This window comes from Piliocolobus tephrosceles, chromosome 11 (genome assembly GCF_002776525.5).
Source record: "Piliocolobus tephrosceles isolate RC106 chromosome 11, ASM277652v3, whole genome shotgun sequence".
In the NCBI taxonomy this organism is placed as follows: Eukaryota; Metazoa; Chordata; class Mammalia; order Primates; family Cercopithecidae; genus Piliocolobus; species Piliocolobus tephrosceles.
In genome coordinates this window covers 108787741-108795870 of record NC_045444.1, presented here as the reverse complement: position 1 = coordinate 108795870, position 8130 = coordinate 108787741, and the positions used below count along the sequence as shown (strand labels likewise).

The 8130-nt window shown below is 47.3% G+C and overlaps 1 pseudogene; it reads right to left on the bottom strand.

Moving 5' to 3' along the window:
* Window positions 1-356: 356 nt before the first annotated feature.
* LOC111545729 lies at window positions 357-3629 on the bottom strand (annotated as a pseudogene).
* Between the last annotated feature and the right edge of the window lie 4501 nt (window positions 3630-8130).

Sequence of the window (8130 nt, the reverse complement as noted above, 5' to 3'; positions counted from 1 at the left end):
GTACATTGGTGATTTACTGATTTCTCTCTTTCTTCTTCTTCTTTTTTTTTTTTTGTTGAGACTGAGTCTCGCTCTATCACCCAAGCTGGAGTGCAGTGGCCGGATCTCAGCTCACTGCAAGCTCCGCCGGGAGGTTCCCGCCATTCTCCTGCCTCAGCCTCCTGAGTAGCTGGGACTACAGGCGCCCACCACCTCGCCCGGCTAGATTTTTGTATTTTTTTTAGTAGAGACAGGGTTTCACCGTGTTAGCCAGGATGGTCTCGATCTCCTGACCTCGTGATCCACCTGTCTCGGCCTCCCAAAGTGCTGGGATTACAGGCTTGAGCCACCGCGCCCGGCCTCTCTCTTCTTTTTCTTCAGCTTGCTTCCCATCCAATCATCCTTTTCACAAACATTCCCTGGGGGCATCTTGCTGTCTTCTGCAGAGAATCTGCAAAAAACAGTAGGAACATTCCCAACTGTGGGAATCCAGAATATTCCAAAGCCATCTTTTCTTGTGTTGAGGGGGAAGGGGGGTTCCCTGCTCATAGAGGAGGCCCAACCTGGAGAAACCAGGGCACAGACTTTCTGGTTAGGAATATCTGAACACCGCACCTCAGATGGTCCTCAAGCCCACCACTCCTGTCACCTACCCAGTGCTTTTTAAACAAGCCCTAGTTCTTGCTACCGGGTCCAACTGATCTTCTGTTTTCATTAAATCAAGAAGACCTGTCCCATGTTACCCCTGGAGTTTCAGCTCTCTACATGTGTCTGTTAAAAGTTTAAGTGGACGAAACCAGTGAGGGGAGCCCAGGAACTCGGTTTAAGCCGCACTTTGACAATCTGTGAACCTGTTTGACAACTTTCTCCCCTCTCTGCCTCTGTGAACGCCTGCCTGTGCACCAACGAAATAGCTACCTCGATCCGCTGTGGTCTGCTTCAGGAAAACAGCAAGACCCAGCTATGAATCTGTGTCTTCGTCCTCCTTTAAATTTCAGCAATATTTCTGAGCGAGAGAGAGGGAGAAATAAAAATACTGTTCAGCTAAAAAATTTCCTCTAAATGATAAAAGGAAAACGCCGCCGCTCCGTTTGCACCCTAGATGTGGACTGCAGGGCTGCCTGGGCTCTGCTAACAAAAGCACAAAGCGTGAACGGCCTGGTGATGGCTGTTTTTCGCCCTTGGACTGAGAGATGAGATCACGATTTTCACGAAGAGAAGGAACCGCCGCTGCCAGGCCGTTCAGGCTGCCGCTTCCCCTCCCCGCGCGGGTCCCGCATTACATCACTGGTGAGCTCTGGCTTGGGGGTGGGTGGGTGAAAAGGAGGCTTCGCCAGGGACCCAGCCCCAGGGCGAGGAGGATAAACAGAACCACACTGGTGAGGAAGTCGTGTTGAGGAAGAAAAAGAAGGAAAACTCAGCACTCGGTTTCCTGCCACGACCCCGCGTAGGGGGCGGGGGGTGCTGCTGGGGTGAAAGGTAACATCTTTATAGAGCAGCCGCACCCCAAATCTCCTTCCCGCGCGCCTCCAGGCCGCCCTCAACTCCCAATTTCAAGTCCAACAAAAACCGATATCCTAATCTGCTAGGAAAGCTGCGTTGAGGGGGCCGAGGGGGACTGCAGAGGAGCCCAGGGACCGGGAGGGACCGCGGTGCACGCGCCGGGGGCGGGGGGCGGGGAGGCGAGAGGGGGAGGCGGTCGCTGCTGCGCCCCCGCCTGGCCCAGCCAGCGGTGCCTCCCCCGCCAGGCGACAGCAGTCAGAGGGGGGAGGCAGAAGCGACTCCTCCCCGCCCGGAGCCCAGGCGACGGTGCAGGGGGAGGAAGGCACCTCACCTTGCCCCCGATGAGGGGCGGATCATGCCATGGCAGCGCCGGCGAGCGACAGCGGCGGCAGCCAGCAGAGCCGGAGCAGCAGCCCCGGGAGCCGGGAGGGAGCTGGGGTCGCCGCGGAGGGAGCCCCGGACTGCGGAGACGCAGGAGCCCGGGATGCAGCGGAGACGGTCTCTGGCCTCGCTCCGCTCGAGGACTACGAGTGCAAAATCTGCTACAACTACTTCGACGCGGACCGGCGCGCGCCCAAGCTGCTGGCGTGCTTGCACACCTTCTGCCAGGAGTGCCTGAGCCAGCTGCAGCTCCGCGCCGCCGCCGCCGCCGCCGCTGCCGCCGCGCCTGAGCGCCCGCCGCGCCCGCCGCCCTGGCTCTGCCCGCCCGGCGCCATCGCGTGCCCGGTGTGCCGCCACCGCACGCCGCTGCCCGACAGCCGCGTGCACGGCCTGCCCAACAACACCAAGCTCGCCGAGGCCTTCCCGCTGGCTTTGCGCGCCGCGCACGATCCGCTGCCCCAGGACCGCCTCCCGCCGCTGCCCGCGCGCCGGCCCGCGCCCGCTGCTGCCCCTCCGCCTACCCCGGCACCGCCACCGCCGCCCTCCCCGGCCCCGCCGCAGCCGCCGCCGCCTGCCGAGGACGCGGCCCCCGGGCCTCGCGCCCGCCCCGGCCTGCGCGCCCCGGGCTCCTACGACAGCTGCCAGAACTGCAAGCGCGCGGCGCTCACCGCCGGCTGCGTGTGCGTGGTCTTCTCCTTCCTCTCCATGGTGGTGCTGCTCTTCACCGGCCTCATCTTTGTCAACCACTACGGCGGCGGGGGACCCCCCGGAGGAGGAGCGCCCCCTGGCGAGGCACCTGCCGCTGGGTCGCCCTCACCCTCGCCCGTGGGGCCCATCTGCTTGTCGGTGGCCAGCATCTTGGCACTCTTCTCAGTCGTTGTCACCTGGGTCATCTGCTGGCTCAAGTATCGGCCCGAGGGTGCGGCCGCGGGCTCGACGGGGGGCAGCGGCGGCGGCATCTCGAGGGCACGGGCTGCGGCGGGCGGTGCGCGGAGGAGCGACACATAGCCGGGCCGCACCGCGGCCTGGCGTCTGCGCCTCCAGCCCCGCGCGGCGGGAGAAGAGGGGGCTTCTGGCTCTGTGCGCTCGACCTTCTGCGCCCTCTCCCTGCGGCCCTCGGGCTCTCCCGGACTCACACCGTCTCCCAACTCGGCCACTGAGGGGCCTCGGGTTTCTGTCCCTCGGGCTTCTGTCGCCCCTCGCCCTTCGCGCTGGGCCAGAGAGGGAAACTGAACAGGCGGGGATGCTGGTGGGAGGTCTCTCTTGCCCGGACTGTGCAAAATTGACCTCCGCGTTATGCACCACCTTCGTCCTCGTCAGAGTGTGCGGCCATCCCTCCCTAGAGCACAAGGATCTTCAGAGAGGAGGCAAGGGGAGGGGGAGCCCGGCGGCCCCGCCCGAAAGCTGGTTTTCTGGCGGCCAGGACTTGAGAGTTTCTTTAAAGATGCAGCTGCGCGCCCGCACACGTGCATCTGTGGCGGCTGTGAATGGACTTAAATTGCCCGGAGGAAGAATGAATGGGATGTAAACGTGACAGGAAAAGGGTTCCCTGCTTCGTAGCGGTCCTGGAAAGGGAGAGATCCTGAGCGCTGAGAGTGACGGACACTCCCCGCCGGCACAGCGCGGGCGTGCCGGGAGCTGCTGGAAGAACCCGCAGGCAGCAGCTGGACGCGATGGGGCAGGTGCACGGCGCGCGTGCGCGCTCGGGGCAGACTCCGAGCGGCGGAGGTGGCGGTGCGCCCAGGGCGGGAGGCCCTGTTGCTCATGGCCGGGTGTTGTCTGGAGCAGAGCCCAGAAGTCTCATCTCCTGGAAGCTTGTGGTTGTTTTATTCACGGTGTTACTGCCAGGAAGTCATTTCATCTTCTGTAACTGGACTGAGGGAGCTTAAAGAGCCTGTTCTCCCTTCTCTCAAAAGTGACTTACTGTTGCCCCCACCTGGAAGATATTGAAAGCTATTCACACCGAATATAAACTATATTTTCTCCTTTCCCTCGTCTTTTTTTCTTAATTTCATTTAAGATATAATTTATTTTTGAATATATAAATCCTGAAATTTTTGTGCATTAAGATTTCCAGAAAATTGTTTGATAAGCAGTGACATTAGTCCCATACCTCGAGTCCAAATACATTTCGAAATTAGGAGCAGAAAATAAAGGCCTGTTGGTAATTGATTCAATATTTTATACTGTGAAATAACTAATGACTTTTAATTATCTGATAAAATATAAACTGGTGCCCAAAGATGAAATCAACTAACTGAAGGTCTTTCTGCCTTTGACTACAAAGATATATATCGTATACATTTATTAGAAAGTATTATATGATTTTGAATTTAGCTGTTTGATATTGTTGGAATTACTGAAATGTTCACATACAGTCACATGAGATGAAAAAGAATATATATCTATCTGATTTTGTAACTACAAAGATGAATTACCAGTGTATGTTGCAAGTGGGTTAGATGCCTTTTTCTTAAGAAGGAAAACTGTTCCAAATGTACTTTATATGAAAACATTCTTTATTCCATCTTTTGAAATTTGGAATAAGACAAAGTTTTCATGCTTAAAAATCACAGAAGCTACTGAAGGTATGCTATTATTCCTCGAGTATTTATGCAAGCTGTCTGCATGATATCCTGACACTATTCTATTAATTGAACTTGAATCGAGCATTTGTATCTATCATAGGAGTGAAGTAATTTATTGGCCATTGATAAGTGGTTTGACTGCAATGTAGAAACTACAGTATGAAGTGTTTTATGTCTGCATTGTCTTAATAATAAAAACAAGAGGTCTTTATAGAAATATCTATTTTTATGACATTGATTTCATGGTAAAATTGCTCTGTTATTTGTGTGGCACTTCTCTTCCTTAAATACATGTCCCCATCTAAATCCAAATTTCACATTTTTAAATGGGGCTGAGAGAGAAATAACTCACACATTGAAATATGCTTTGGTAAGATGGGCATTTTGTGGGATTATTTCTAGGAATAATGACCCTGGAAGGCCCAGTGAGATCTGTTGTATTCTGAAGAGAGAAGTAACTTACATATTTACTACCACAACTTCTACTAAAACTAAACTCTGTTGTTAGACTTTGTTCTTGCTTTGTATGAAATGTTTTTAGGTTTCTATTACTAAAAATCACTTTTCAGAGCTTAGTTTTAATTTATTTATACCCCCATGTCTTGTGTTTTACTTCTATATCCATTTTTACCTTTTATTCATTCTTTATTTACCTCCATTGCTAAGATTCTGTTTGCACTAAAAACTATTGAGTTGCAGAAGTGCAGCTACACATGTATATATGTATGTATTAGGTATCTGTTTAAAGATATATTATGTATAAAATATATGAATACTGGTAACAACTTGGCTTTGTGGCTGTGAGAATGTGTACATGTGTACACACACATGAGTTTTTTATGTGAGCTAAACTGGCAACCTGGAAGTCTGTCTAAAGTTACTTTGGGCACCAAGTTTCCTCTTAGAGTTTATTTGTGTTCCAGAGAATTATGCCAATAATGTAACCTAAAAGATTCCTCATAACTGAGAAATACATTCTTGAATCACTTCAATGACAACAAAAGCCACATTTTGCTTCTCTTATGAATTGCATGTGTAAATTTCATGTAATTAAAATTTGAGTTAGAATACTTTTAAATCAAAGAGACACACTTAGCAGCTCAATATCTAAACATAGAGAGATATTTTCTGTGGCTTACCATGCTTTATTGCTAATTTCTGATTTTGTTATCAGGAACTGAGTGGCAGGATATGGTCATGGAAAATATCTGTCTGGTTTCCAGTGGTTATCTGACATTCAGGTCTCTCTCCCCTCTCTCCATTCGGCAGATTGGATTTAATCATTTATATTCACATGGAAAGACCTGCACACCAGCACCTTAGACAAAGCAGGAATTTAAGAAGTAATTGTTGAAATATCAAGTGAGTTGTCAGGAGGGCTCCTGTGAAAATGGAGTATTTTTCTCCCTTCCAGTGGCAAATCTCTTCATCTCGGAAAAGCTTGATTTAATCCTGGACACCTCTTCACCTTATGAGTGAGAACTACCAGTAGAGTCACTACAAAAAGCCAGACCTGGTCTGGTCTTTGTACCTGATTGGAAATTCCTGATCCCCATGGGCTGCATTCTGCCTAGGTTCTGGGGCTACAGGTTAGACTTATCATCATGCTTTCATAGGATCTACATTTCAGGTGAAAGAAACTCATGATGCAGGTGGTGAATTAAACATTCAGCCTCTGAATACAATATGATTTAGTGAACAACATACACATCTAAAAAGCACATTGGATTTGGGGTCAGCATCTGCAGCCAGGAGGTGTAAGCCTGAACATTGGTTCTCTCTTTAGTCGGAAAGGCCATTAAAAATCATTTAACCTCTTTTGAGTCTCAGGTTCCCCATCTATAAAATTAGGGGTGGGGAGTATCAGCGTCCCCTACCTCATGGAGTTGGTGTGAAGATTTGTACACATAAGAGGATAAATTCATGAAAATTATTTGGAAACTACAGCCTTATATGGACCTTGCTTTTATTTTAGGTCTCCAAGTGTCTAATATTACCTCCCCAGAGAGGTCCGCCTTGGCAACTCTATTCCCAGTGGATATCTATCCCAGTTTTACTTTCTTAATGAGATTTACTTTGTATAATATGTGTTATACTCTTTGCAGTAGTCTTACTTATCAGTTGCATTTTTCATCACTCTCCTGCAACCAGAATGTAAAGACATGAACAGGAACTTTGTCTATCTGGTCATCCATTTGATCCACAAAGCCTTAACCAGTTCTGGGCACGTAGTGAGTGACTGATAAATGTTCTGTTGAGTCTGCTGAAGGGACACTCTGGACTGAATCTTAGATGACTTGGTTTTCCAGACTTGTATTGACCATAACTCCTGAGATCCTGGGAGGCTTAGGTAAACAGTTTCCTTCCTTCCTTCATAAGAATTTTTGAAAGGCGAAGAAAATACTTATGTCAAACACTTTGAGTTTTGAGAAAAATTAGCACTATAATAGTGGAACTCTTACATTTTATATTCAGTGATAGGAACTGCCAGAGAAACTAAAGGACATTTGGCCTCCATTTTTCAATCAATTCTGCATTGTGTGACATTTTAAGGTATCTTTGTGAACATGTCTACATTGTTGCCTCCAAGGCTAGCAGCACCTGCATAACTGGGAAAAAAGCACATTGCAGTGGAATTTCCAACATGAGAACAAGATCTATTAAATTCCTTACTATTTGTTACTCCCTGTTTTATTAAGTATTCAATCTTCGCCATTTTAATAACTCGTTCTTCATAGAATTGCTAATTTTATGGTCTTAATAACTAAGCAATTTCCTAGTTACTATGATCTTAATAACTAACTAATTCCCCAGTTATTCTGTGATTCAACTCTTACCCTCTTTAATCATTTAATTCCTGTTAGCTAATATTTGTATTTCACATTTCTGCTATTATACAAAGATGATGAAATTCACATTATGGACAATGAACTGCATGCTTGCTAAATGTGCATTACACTTCTTCCTTTGAAATCATATGTTTTTTATTGTATTTGTTATAGTGCAAGTTTGTTTGAGTAGCTAATAATTACTGTAGTATCTATTTCTGAAATGAGTGTTAGAAATGACTGCAGCCAGATCTTAGTTTGAAGTTATGTGAATGAAGAAAGTGTAAGAAATTGAATTTATCCTCTGCTAGAGATCTCTTTTGATTTTCCATATAAGATAAGCTTTGTAATATATATCAGCATTGTTTCCTTCAATCAGTTTTGATTCTAAGTCTTCTATACTCTTATGCAGACTAAAATATGCCAAAGAAAAACAAGTTTGTTTCTGTGATGAATTCACAATAATTTCTGATTATAAAATATACTTGGAGAAGTAAGAATGTTCAATGCCTAATTTTCAAGAATATTCCTAGAAGCTGAGGAAGAATGTGAACACTTCCTTTTTTTTTTTTTTAAGTTGTCTTTGCATGTAAAATTGAATTATCTTTGGTTTAGAAATACCATATCTCCATGAGGCTGAGTGGGGAATACTGAAGTAGGAAAAGAGTGGAGAAAATATGCAAAAAGTTCTTTTAGCTTTTAATCTTACAAAACATACCACACAATAAACAGAAGAGAGCATGTTTAATTACTATAAAAATAGAACAATTTTATTTCAACAACTATGATTTCAAGAACTGTGGTAATATATGGTCCACTCAACTATCTCATAGCACATAAAACAGTATTCT